The following is a 14,447-nucleotide window of genomic DNA, read 5'->3' on the forward strand; positions in this document are numbered from 1 at the left end:
ATAATACTTTTTTTTAATCCATTTTCATTTTTAGCGTTTAATACTATATTTATATATGCATGAAGCTATATTTTATATGTTAGATATCAATATTTTTTTTTTATTATTTTACTAACTAGATTCATTCATCATATTTTTGTTTTCAAAATATATTTAATTTAATATATATTGGCTAACCGGGTACCCAACCGGTTCCAGGGCCAAAAAAAATGAGAATTGGAATTGGTTGCAACCGGTTCCTTAATTTATTACCCGGAATTGAAACCACTAGGTACAATTTCGGTTTCGGACCCGACAGTTCCTAATCGGTTCCAGTTCCAATTTATGGTACCCGGAATTTTTGCTCACCCCTAACTGCTATAGGGGTAACTTGGTCAATGTTACAGTGGTTACTCAATCAGTGTTATAGATAGGGGTTACTTAGTCAGTGTTAGAGCTTACTCAGTTAGTTTTACAGGGGTTACTCGATCAGTTTTATAGGGGTTACTTTGTCCGGCCAGATGGTGTGGTTAGCCGCATACAAAATGCATTGTTATTTAATTTATTTTTAAAAAATATTAGAGAATCAGTAAAAATGAGTTTTAATTAGTAAAAACAATTTTAGTTTGGTAAAAATACTTTCAGTTTAGTGAAAATAATTGAAGTTCAATAAAATAAATTTCTAGTCAATAATAACATAGATATCTATTTACAAACAAAACTATACAAAGTACACTCCATATGATATCGTATGTCCAAATATCCTACATTATCAAAACGAATTATTTGACCATATTTAACATGCAAGTAAAAATGTTATCTTAAAATTTTATCAACCATCTAGGCATCGCCCGGGCACAAAACTAGTATATATATAAAGGGAGTTTTTTCCCAAATTTTTATAGAGCCACGTAGGATTTTAATTTTTAAAAAATTATTAGAGCGCAACGCAGGATTAATATTTTTAAAACGCTACAATCGGATTATGCCACGTAAGATTAGTTTTTTTAAAGCGCTATGTAAGATTATAATAAAAAATAAACGCCACGTGAGATTAATATTTTTAAAACGCTACAATAGGATTATGCCACGTAAGATTTGTTTTTTTTAAAAGCGCTACGTATGAATATAATAATAAATAAAAATTTATCAGAGTGTCACATAGGAAAATGTTATATTTTAGCCAATGAAAAAAAGAATTACAATTTATTTTAGATCTAAAATTTTATAATAATTATAAAAATAAAATCAACTCGTTTTCTGTGTGGCAGGTCATATCGTGTGGCGGCTGAGACACACCAAAACACTGACCGAGTAACCTTGATCGTCCAAGTAACCCCTGATTGATTAAGTAACCTTTAACCCACCGAGTAACCCCTAATCAAATAATCCCGACCACACAGTGTGACCAGTCATATATGAAACTTTGTGAAATAAAATATTATCTTTTTATATTAGGAATTTTTATCTAAATATGAAAAACAAAATTAAATAATTCATTTTATAGTAAAAGATTCAAGTAGTAAACAAGCGAATATCACAAAGATTATCAGATAAATATATATTTAGTAAAATATTTTGTTTGAAAAAATACAAACAAACCGTTCATCGCACGGGCTTCATCTAGTTTATCTTATTAATGACATTAATGAGTCTTATTTGGTTAAAAAATTAAACCATGGTTAGAATTTTTTTTAAAAAAAAAAAAAAAGAAAAACCAAATAAAAAAAAAATAATTAAACCACCCAACACCTTCACCATCACCCTCTCCCAGCCGCCGCCACTTCCTCACCCTCACCCAGTCGCCGCCACCAACCCCTCATCCCGACCTGACACCCCCACCAGATCTACGACCCTCCCTCTCTCTCTCCTTTGACTCACGACCCACACTAGGGTCACTCGCCACACCTCCATCTTTCTCCTTTGATGAGGCACCCGGATTCGAACCACCCTCCCCCAAACCAATCCCGAAATAGAATCCCTCCTAACCCGAAATCGAAACCACCACCTACAATCGAAACCGGGTCGGGGTTCGAAATGGTGTAGGGTGGTGGGTTTCGGTGTTGTCAGAGGACAGCGAGGGAGGACAGGCTGTGGTCAGGGGAAAAGAGAGTCGGGGAGGGTTTGTGGGCCCTAAATTAGGGTTGCTTGAAGGGGGGATGCTTGAATTAGGGTTGCCAGCAGTGAAGGGGGGAGGGGGTGGCAGTGGTTGGTAAGTTAGGAGGTGGTGTTGTAATACCCCGTATTTTATACATATTTTAACTTAAATAAGTATTTCTTAAAGTATTTAAATAAGTTGAAATTAATTATTTATGATGTTTTACTAAATTAAAGTGTTTTAGTTTTAAATTAAAGGTCCAATTTATTTAATTTAATAATTTTGGAAATACTTTATTTTATAATTTAAAATCATTGGGACATATAATTTTATAAAAAGGTAATTTTTAAAGTCAATGGTATTTAAGGAATGTCAAAATGTTAGTTTGAATAGGAAAATGATCATTAAGGGTAAAAAGGGAATTTAAGTCTAGGAGGGTTTTAAAAAGGGAGTATAAATACCCATCACATGGTCAAATTAAACTTTACCCAAAGTGGAGAATACCCAAGGTAACACTCTCTTTCTCCCTCCTCTTATTTTCTCTTTCTCTCTCTTATTTTCCCTTTCCCCTTTATTTTTATTTTGTTTTATCACCACCCACACACCACCACCAGCCGGCCACCACCACAGCCACCACCGGCCGGCTGCCACCACCACCATCACTCGCCGGCAACGGCGGGCGCAGTAGCAGCCCGACCTTGGTGGTCGTGCGCCCCTTTCGAAAAAAAACTTCTCCTTTTGATTTTTAATTAAATTCACCCTTGATCTAATTATTGTTTTTGGGTTTTGTGATGATTTTTAAGATGTTTGATTTTAAGTATGATGTATATAAATTTTCAGATTTGGTTTTGAATTAAAAAGCCCAAAATTACAAACCCTAGGTTTCTAAGTTTTATGTATATTGATGGAAATTGTTTATGGGTGAATTAAATTATTGAAATAAGTTTTAAAACACAATTACAACAATTTTAGATGATTTAATAAAGCTGGAATTTTTGTATATAAGCTACAATTAAGTTTTTTGAAAGGATTTTTTATTACCCATTAATTGGGAATAAAAGTAAGGGTTTTAAATTAAATTTCAGCTTATTTTAAAGGATTTATGAGTGATTTAAGGAGTGTATATATTGCTGAAAATTTGTGTCAAATGGTATTAATGCCTCTTTGTAATTTTGGATTGTAGGAGATTCCAAGTGAGCGTTTTGAGATCATATTCAAGGTACATTCGCGTACTTGGTAATTATTTGAATATGTAGAAGCATGCTAGGCTTTGATAAATTAATTCCAAGTAGTATCATGATAGGTATTGGTTGGAATTTGTTGTATGGTTGGTGTTAGAGAATGATTTGTGATGTATGAATTAATTATGATGAGTTGGTGATTGGAATTAAATATGTTGGCATGTTGGATATGAACCACACTTTTATTATTATCATGATGGAAAGCATGTTTAATTAAACTAAATGTTTAATTTGGTTTGAAATATGAAAAGGAAATTTTATTATGGTTCATATAATTTTTTATTGATGCTTTAAGCATGAGAATTGAGCTATCAAGTGTCTTAGTACACAGGAATAAATTATATTGCGGTGCCTATGTGCACTTAAGATGTTTCTAACACCGAGGGGTAGGATTTGCGGCACATAATGTGTTAAAGTGTCTTTGACATCGAGGTAGATTAAAAAGGGTTCAACTATTAAAAGTTATGTGGTCACTAATTATTCAAGAATTTAAATTGGTATGTTTGATTGCTTGAATGATTATAATGTTGGATTGTGTTATGGTTGAGAGTCATCACCAAATCTAATAATATGTAAACAATGTAAAGTGAAAGAGATTACGCACCAAAACTCTGGGAACGTATATACCTTGAGTATGAACATATGGGGGGTGTTATGCGATTTTATATTTGACCATAACTTCTACTGGGAGTATTATTATTATTATTATTATTATTATTATTATTATTATTATTATTATTATTATTATTATTATTATTATTATGCGCAAGACGTCCGTCACTTAGGGGTGAGCATGGATCAGATATCCGAAACCCAGTTTTGGATCGGATATCCGTATTTGAAAATTCCCATATCTGATATCCGTATATCCGAAACTTTTCGGATATCCGATATCCGGATATCCAAAAATTTTGGATCGGATAGCTCGGATATCCAATATCCGACCTATTTAATGGCATTTTTTTCGCTGAATGAAAATTAATATGGAGTACTACTGTTTCAAAAAAAAAAAATTAATACTACATCAATTCTCTAAAAAATATTAATTCATTGCTACTTGAATCAGAAGAAGATTAAATAGACTAGAACTTAAAAAATATCCAACAAATAATTTTTGCAAATTACAAGCAAAGAAATTTTTTACAAACCCAAGTACAAAACAAAGATATTTGACACAAATCTATAAACTAATTGTCACAAAAAACAAAACAAAGAAATTTTAATTGTTATTGAGAAGAATAGCCATTGTTGGTGTTACGGGTTCGGAGCTCAAGCTAGCAATAGATGCATATGGTTACAGTTGTTGTTGCGGTTGTTGATGGACGGTGGTTAGAGGAGGGCGTTGCGAGGACCGTTGGTGAACCAGCCGTGAGCCGTGAGAATTGAAGGAGGAAGCCGTTCAGGTGGTTTGGTGGGGTTGCATATATTGAAGGAGGAGAGTAGAGCATGAAAGAGGAGAGAGAAGATATTGAGAGGAGGATGAAGGGGACGGTGAGTGGGTGAGGATGACAGAGAGGAGAGAGAGAGGGGGCGGTGGGTTAGGACTTAGGAGTTTTATTTTGAGGGTCAGGGTCAACAGTTTAGTTATTTGGGCCTTTGGGGGTATTTGGGCCTTAGGTGTATTTAAGGTTTGCTACTTTGCTGGTTTGGGGTATTTTTCCGGATATAGGATCATTTCAGATATTTTGATATCCGAAATCCAAAATTTCGATATCCGATATCCAAAATTTTCGGATCGGATCGGATATCCGATCCGAAAATGTTTTCTGATCGATTATCCTAAATTTTCGGATCGGATGCGGATCGCATTTCGGATAATTAGATAGTTTTGCTTAGCCCAACCGTCACTTCATGTGACATTTGCCTACCCGGTTAGCTCCCGGTGTAGTTTACCTCAATTTATTTGTAGCTCCCGGTGTAGTTGTGTGATGATAGGATGAAAACATGTTAGTGTGTTTTATTACGCTTATGTAATCAGCATTGCTAATTGTGTGTTGTATGTTTGTTTGATCTTGTCTTTACCTTGGCCCTACGACAACCCATTTTAATGGCGAGTAGTGGGGACAAGTAGAGAGAAGCTTTTCAGGTGATGAAGCATCTTCATGATGGGCATGAGTGAAGAGCGAATCATGCTTATTTTCCATAGGAATATGATGTGTTTTAATTGCTTTGAATATTATTTATTGTATTATGTTCATGAGACTAACGTAAAGGTTTTCAGTATTGTTTGGTTTTTAGGGCCTGCAATGGTTTCAAGTTGTAGGTTGACTTTGTTTGACTTTGTTTAACTTTGGTTTGACTTTACTTTCATTTGGTTTGACTTTTAAGTTGACTTGTTTTGAATGGTTTAAAGAAAGTCTTCCGCTATGTGTCTTTGATATTTGCCTTAACTGTTTTCACGGTGGTGGTAATATCTTAGAATTTCCTATTTCGTATTTTTAAAAGGGTAAAATAGGTATTTTAAAGGAAAAGAATTTCTAAGGTGTTATAGGTATTTTAAATGTGTTATATGTATATACACACACACACACACACTTACATATATATATATGAATGTATGTATATATGTATGTACGTATGTATGTATATATATATATATATATATATATATATATATATATATATATATATATATATATATATATAACAGACACCAGGAATGACACGTGTCATTTTCTGGTGCTGTTTTTTCCCTCCAAAATCCCCTTCCCCCTTTTTTTTAATTTTTTTTTAGCCAATGCCATTAGTTACCTATTATAAGTTATAAACAAAACATTCACCAAATCATATCATAGAATTGTGATTATTTTGATTCATATACTTTTCATTTTTGTAATTAATATTTTCCATTCTAGCTATGTAATTTTAAACTACTATCTAATGTAATTTTAAATAAATATAGAGTTTCCAAATGTGTAACATACAAACCTAAAGTAAAATTAAATTAACTTAGATTAAAAAAAATACATCTAAACGTTAAAAAAATATTTTCCAAGCAAAATTTATGTTAAATTATAATAATAATAATAATAACAATAATAATAATAATAATTAAAGATTTTGGTGAATACGACGGGTAAAATATATATACTTCGTATAAGATTGTAGTTATTGAAGCAGAAGGTATGACAAGAAAATTTTAATTATTTTTTCTACGGGAGATAGAAAATGAAGGAATCTGCTTCTCTTATATAATTATGTCATGTAGAGCAATATTTATTTATTTTTCAATTAATAAATTGAAATTATAAAAAATACTAATAACTTACAATACTATTCAAATTACATTCCTTTATTTTTGTATCCACTATTAGTAAATAAGCCCTTATTACTAATTGAATTATCTTTGTTTTTTTTCTTCCTAAGGCATTAATTATTAATAAGTTGATTTATAAACCGTGCATCGCACGGGCACTATGCTAGTGTATGTGTTTGTGTGTGTGTGTGTGTATGTGTGTGTGTGTGTGTGGAATTGCTAGAATGAGAATGAGAATGAGAATATGAGAAAACCACCGCACTTAAAAGTTGGCACATGTCCCACTTCCTAATTTTTTTTAAAAACAAATATTCCCTTCTTATGTACTTTGTACTTTATAGGGACACGTAGCAATTTTTCAGTGGTTTTCTCATATTCTCATTTCTCATTCTAGCAAATTCTCTCTCTCTCTCTCTCTCTATATATATATATATATGTATATTTATATATGTATATGTATATATATATATATATATATATATATATATATATATATATGTGTGTGTGTGTGTGTGTAGAATTGAGATCATGTGAGAACCAAGGTGAATAATAGGAACTAGGAACCAGTCTCACCCTTTAATCGCGCTCCATCTGATGGCTCACATTTCACCCGCTTTCATTAATGGCATTTTCGTAATTTCGCGGATTGTCAAACTTTTTTTCTAGTTTTTTAACTTTTAAGGCAATTTTATTTACTTTATGATTGATTTCATTTACTTTTACTAACTTTTCATTTACTTTTTAGAAATGAAACATGAAATCACTTTGTAAAGTTGAAATATTAAGAAAGTTCCATTAATGACACGGAAAGCATGTGACTATACTTGAATTTAGAAAGGATTCCCAATTCATGGTTACTTGGGGCGTTTTGTGAAAGTAAAGATCGAGGTTTAAGCCAATTCCTTTATGAGTCTTATTCCTTATAGTCACAACTGTGAAGCAAACTTCAAGCACAATCGTGAAGCAAACTTCATGATTCGCTTTTTGCTTTCATACTTTCTATTTAGAGCTCAATTACATCGAGCCTCGCGTCGGGTCTAATGCTAGCATAAATAACAGGAAAGACTATTTTTAAAATTTTTAATACAATTTTTTTTAAAAAAAATTATTGATCAAACCCAGTATGATTGAAACAATAGGTGTTAACCTTTCCTAATTCAATTCATATAAATAAATACCTTAATTATGTAAATTATTAGTGAGAAATGTTTCAGAGTAGTAAAATTGTACTGTACTATATATTGGTGAATTCTAACTTAAGATATTAGTATATTAGTATAAATAAAATAAATGAAAAGTTGGCAAAGCTATTAATATATAGATTTAAAGGTGGAGGTGTATATAATTGAATTGAAGATCACACATTTTCATATTTTAAGGAGTTATTTCGTTAGTATTGTCTGTCAATTGAACTTAATTGGCCTGCAGGGGGAGGGGGTTTAATAAGAGATACTACAAGCAGGTTGTGCAATGCATATTCACTGAAGTTAGGGAGTTGCGTTGCCTTTAAAGCAGAAGTGTTGGAAATAGAATACGGCTTGGAACTAGCAAAGAGGATGGGAATCAAGAAGCTTCAAATACAACTAGATAATCAAGCGGTGGTGCAAATTTTAAATAGTACTGATGGTTATAATGGGGAATGCATACATGATATAGAGCATTGCAGGAAGCTAATTGCTAGGCAAGAATGGACAGTGGAGGTGAAGCACGTGTATAGAGAAGCAAATCAAGCCGCGGATTGATTAGCCAATCAAGGAGTCCAGCAGAACAACAAATTTGAGTTGATTCAAGTCCCCCCTTTAGCTTTAGGGCGTATTTTACATAATGACGTAGTAGGAGTGATAAGTGTCATTTATGTCACTATTTGTTTTTGGAGTTTCTAGTTAGTTTTTCATTGTTTTGATATCTTTTTACTTGGTTTTAATAAGGTTTTATTTCATTTGTCGTGTTTGCATGTGAAATGTCATTGTTGATCAATTTTGGCTTTTCTTGGATATTTTTGGTTGCTTCTTGCATTAGATTCAACTTTATTGGTTTATTCTTATGTTTAGGAACACTTGGATAAGTTCATTGCTCAAGATTGAAGAAATATAAAACATAAAAGAACAAGTAATGAAGAAACACTAATAAAAAATTGAAAAAGGCACCCCCCCTTTTGCCACCGGTTCTTGAAAACCGGTGGGAAAAGTTTTGTTTTATAAAAAAAAAAAGAGGGAAAATGGATTTGCCACCGGTTCTAACCAAACCGGTGGGAAAAGTATGTTTTTCGCACCGGTTCTAACAAAACCGGTGGGAAAAGTGTTATGAAATAAAATAAAAACCGCTTATATTCTTCTTTCTTTCTCCTTCAATTCCTCGATCTTTCCTCCTCTCTCGTCTGCGCTACCTCTCTCTCCTCTCCCTCTCCTCCATTAAAACGAACCTCTCTGTACTCCTTCCTCTCTCTGTACTCCTTCATATCTTTCTCGCCGTACTCCTTCCTCTCTCCCTCGTCCATTTAAGCGTTTCTCGTTGTACTCTTTCCTCTCTCTCTCCTCCATTTAAGCGTACTCAAAATTCTCCATTGAAGGGGCTTATGAGCTTTCTCTCCTCCATTGAAGCAGTCTCTAAGGTTAGATGCTTCTTTTTCTTTAATCATCTAATATTAATTTTGACAATCTAGTGTTAATCGTGTATTTAATTGTCAGTATATACTCAATTTAGGGTTATTCGAAGTTGGAAAATTGAACTATTGGTTATACAAAGTCAAAGAATTTAACGTAATTTTTGGAGTCTAGTTTGATAATTGAGTCAATTTTGGTTGCTAATTTGTGAATTTTAGTTTATTTATTTTATTTTATAGGAAAAACACAAATTCACAAATTCTGGGGGTGGGGGAATGGTTTCAGGGGTAGAGTTTCGAGTCTACGGCGGTTTCGGGTCAGGGAAAGGGGTGGGGGTTTCTAGTGGGGAAAGGGATGGGAGTTAGGGTGGTTTCGGGTTAAGGAATTCAAGTTTTGGGCGGTTTCGTTGGTGGGGCTGGGGCGGGGGATCTATTGCGCTTATCTGGCTCTGGAAGGAGGGTGGTTTTGGTGGTGGTGCAGGGGGAGGGGGTGGCTGTCGGGGCTAGGTTGGGGATTAGATTGTTTAGTATTGGCTTTGAGTTCATCCAGGCTATATTCAAGATTCAGCCTATTGTTTATTCCAAAGATGGGAAAAGAATTTTGTTGGACATTGGCAATATAACGTTTGGTTGGTAAGACTTGGAGTCCAAAACTTTTGATGCATTAGAACCTCATGGATTTCCAAGGGGGGCTGTGGCAATGGGGTGTTTTTTGGGCAGCCTTGTTTCGATTAAAGATAAGCTGCATTCCGAAAGGGAAACCTTGCCAATGATTACGAAAAAGTAAGCATAGTTTCGATTATCTTGTTTTTTTTCCTTGCTGCCAAATCCCAATTAGCATAAGAGTTTGAATCCCGTTTGCTTAAATGCATTTTTGTATTGTTCTGTGACCTGTTTGGTTTATGCAAGGGAAATAACTATTAATCATCTAGTAAAATACTATTGATTTGTAAGAGATGCATATTACTCTTTGCTAATTGTCATAGTACGCGTTTAGATTAATGTTGTTTAGGTCATTCCTAATCTATTGTACCTTGTGGGCTCATTTCCACATTATATTTTAATTGCTCTTATTCGGGATATTACTTTTGTCTGAATTTCTATTAGAAGCTTATGAAGTAGAGGCCATGATTGACATTTCCCTAGTCACACCAAAGTATTGTTTAATCTATTGTCTGAATGTTGCTTCAATCTTAATTCTGTAATAATTTTATCTGAAGTATATTCAGACGCTCTTATAACTTCACTTTACTCCCGCCATTTGGTTTCTTTTGCTTCTAAAATACTCCATATTTAGCGATTTTGCATCTATTATAGTACTTCATATTATATTAAACGTTGTTATTATCTTGTAAGGACCATGTTGTATGTAATTTTAGTTATGAAAGGGTCTTCTTTTTTTCTTCAGAAGTACTGTTGATGATGTTCAAGCTGAGGCTACTACCCCTAATTGAAGATTCTATTGCTGGGACTTTGTCTGAATTTTGTGTAAAGTAAGTATCAAGCCATCTATTTTAATTTAATTTTGCTGGTCTTATGCGTATATATATATATATATAACATTTTTAGTTTCATCCATGTTTATTTGAATAATAAAGAGGCGTAGGAAGGTTTATATAGATTGAACCAAACACATATTTCCGACCTTGATTTGCATTATGTTATTATCGATCCTTCAAACTAGGTGATCATGTAGGATTATTCATAGGATTACATGAACTTTCGCTCGTTCAAAAATCTAATAATCGTCTATATTCTTTTTTGTTGGCCTTTGCTGAATTTTTTGACCTAAGAGATTCCTGTATGAGCATGATACTTTACAAATTCTTGGGCGCAGGGTTCTACTTTTTTATGCGATTATGTATAATCGATGCTTCTTTTATTAGTGTCATTAGCTAATGATTTTGAGCTTCAAAGAATCATTTCTCTCCCCCTCCTCTTAAAAAAGATACAGGGAAAGATATGGAGACTTGGGATGGGGACAACATAGGACAAAATTGATAATTGTTAGGATTGGATAAGAGTCCAAAGTCATAATTTGCTAAAAATAAGGCTTTGTTATTTATTCTTACTTAAACAATGCTTACTATGTTTAATTGGTATACACTTCATGCTTAATCATGGTTTTTTTTTTTCACACTTTCTGTATTCATGTTATAGGTATAGATTTGTGCTACTGTTCCTCTGAATTCAGTTTTGCATTATAAGTTGACTAAGCACTACTTAAATTGATCAGGTTTTACATGCATAGAAACTTCGGCATGAAAGTTTGTGCTGCCTTGGTTGCCATTAGTTGTTGGAGGGGACAACATGGCTTCCATGAGAAACATCATTGATAGGGAGTACAGTGTGAGGGTGGGGGGAGCATCTAAGTCCTCATTATTTGGTGATTGCGTCTGCCTCCTTTCCATGTTCCCTCTTGATGCTGTGCACGGTTCTCTAATTGCTAGTGTAACACCCTGTATGATGCATATAGATTAGACAGACCATTAAAGTGGTGATCCTTGTTGATGCCCTTTACTTCTCTCAAATAGTCTGAGAGGATCGTTGGGTCTTGCCAACCATTTGTCAAAAGTCATTAGAGTCTTGGGCTCGTGGCTTACAAGTCACAATGGGCAGTTGCTTTGTAAATACCTGGGTTTTAACATCTATAGACACGTGGAGTTAGGCTAACACATAAATTACCGTGCTCTTGTGCAATAACCTTCTCTTTGAAAATATTTAAATTGATCTATTGGACTGATGTTGGCTGAACAGAAATTCTTATACTTCGTATTACAATTACTACTACTAATAATAATAATAAAAGATCAATCACCTTTTTATGCATGATTTTTAATGTTTCAAGGTGAAACTACTGATATGAACAGAACTCTGATTGCACTTTACTTGGTTGGCCAGGGTGCATATGGTCCTGTGTACAAAGCTCAGATGTCAACTGGTGAAATAGTTGTTGTGAAGGTGCTGGCAACTGATTCAAAGCAAGGGGAGCGAGAATTTGAAACAGAGGTAATGTCATATTTTAATCAGTGCAGCTTCTTAGCGGCAATATAATCTATACCAAGGTTCATCCTTAGATGTCCTGTGTGGTAGACAAGTTGCTGTCTCTTTTTATGCTGTAGTTATTGTGCTGATTGATTCTTGATCTCACCTTCTTTTATTGCATGCTCTTGTTTCTCAGGTTAAGCTGTTAGGAAGGTTGCATCACAGGAACCTCTTGAATTTGCTTGGATATTGTACAGAGAAGGGAAAAAACATGCTTATATATGCGTATATGAGCAATGGCAGCCTAGCTTCCCATTTATACTGTCAGACAGCATATGTTAGTGTTTATATGTCCAAAAATATATATGTTAGTGTTTATATGTCCATTTTGTTTTAATTTTTTAAAGTGTAATATTACAAGTTATTGAGGCAAATATATGTGTTTTATGCATATTATGATTATATATAAGTATTTGGTACAATTTAAGTGAAAAAAATGCAAAAAAAAAAAAAAAAAAAATTTAATTTTTTGGGGCACTTTTGCCACTGGGTCAGTGTGAAAATCGGTGGGAAATGTTATAGTTTTGCCACCGGTTCACTTGAAAACCGGTGGGAAAAGTACTCCAGCTATAAGATAAATCACATGTTTTTGCCACCGGTTCACTCCAAAACCAGTGGGAAAAGTGATTTTTGCCACCGGTTTTGAACCGGTGCTTTGGGGATTTAGCACCCCCCAAATCAAGAACGATTAAAAACCGGTGGGGAATGTGTGGTTTGAACCGGTGGGGATTGAGGTTTTTCGCCTAGTGAAATATGCACTTGATTTGCAAAGATCGAACTTCAAACGCCTATATCTTTTGATCCGGAAAACATTTCTGAGTGATTTTAATTGGAGATGAAAGATTATCTCAAGAGCTTTCCAACGACAGGTCATGTGCTCAATTCCGATGTAAAACGAGGATGTTCGTTTGAAATCGAGCAGTTTTGTCAAGCGCGAAGGAGCTGGCGCGCAGTCTAAGAGGAGCGCCCGCTCCAAACTTTCTGGAACGATTCTACTTCTCACTGTTGCAGCTAAGAGCGCCCGTGCACTGAATTTGGAGCGCCCGCTCCTATACGTGCTGCTCGACTTTTTACGGAGCTTCCTAGGCAATTTAGTAAGGGATATAAATAGCTTTTTTGCTCATTTTAAAGGGAGGATTTTTCATTATTTCAGTAGTGTTTTTTAGGATAGTTTTAGGTTTTTAGAGAGAGAAACTCTCAAATTTTGGAGAGAGAAAGTGAGAAACACAATGGTTTTCATGGATTTTGGATAATCAAAGGAGGAATTTGATGATTTGAAGATCTCCATTTTATATCAATGAGCATTTCTTACTCTCTCTTCTCTTTATGCTTTATTTAACTGCTTTCATCATGTTTGAGTAGTTTCCCTTCTACTAGGTGTTGAGTGAAGCTTTGTGATGATTAATTGAGTTATTTGAGATAAATTTGATGATGATTGTGTGATTAAATTGATTGAATTGATGATGGCATGTTGTTTGCTTTAGATTGGATTGATCTCCCATGATAGCAAACTTAATTGCATATTGGTACTAGTTTGACAAGGGATTGTGAATTAGAATTGATATATTTGATTGCATTTTGGGTAAATATCTTCTATGCACCTAGTCAATGAGGGATCTAGGCTAGGATTTTGAGAGATTACTTTTGAGTGTAGTTAATTCCCATTTAATTCTTTCTTTGCACGATTGATTATCAAATGGATTCTCATTACTTATTAATTGTTCAAAGTGGATCTTTTCCCCTAGTATACTTTATCATACCTTGTTCTTTATATGTGTTTTAGTGTAGTTGTAGTGTCCTCTATCCATAAACCAACTTCGGCGTAGCTTAAGTATTAGATCAAGAACAATCTAGCATTACCGTTCCTTGTGGTTCGACTCCGAACTTACCACTAGACTTGTTTAGGGGTTAGTTTTAGGATTTATAAATTTATTTGACCGTTAGGAGGTTATTCAACGACCTAATTTCCCCGCGTTCAAAATGGCGCCGTTGCCGAGGAACGGTGTCAATGCTTGATTGTTTTTTATTGCTTGAATCTAGGTCTTTGTGTATACTTTTGTTTTTTTATTTTTTTTTTGTTTGTTTCATTGTTTTTGTTAAAAAAAAATGGCATGTTTCTCATTTCCTCAATATGATAATGAGCCTTTTTGTGACTATTTCAATAGACTTGAGGGATTTGTAGATCATAATTGTTGTAGTCTTTGGGAGGCTTGTGAGATTTGTTAT

The sequence above is a fragment of the Chenopodium quinoa genome, unplaced genomic scaffold (genome assembly GCF_001683475.1).
Source record: "Chenopodium quinoa cultivar QQ74 unplaced genomic scaffold, ASM168347v1, whole genome shotgun sequence".
In the NCBI taxonomy this organism is placed as follows: Eukaryota; Viridiplantae; Streptophyta; class Magnoliopsida; order Caryophyllales; family Amaranthaceae; genus Chenopodium; species Chenopodium quinoa.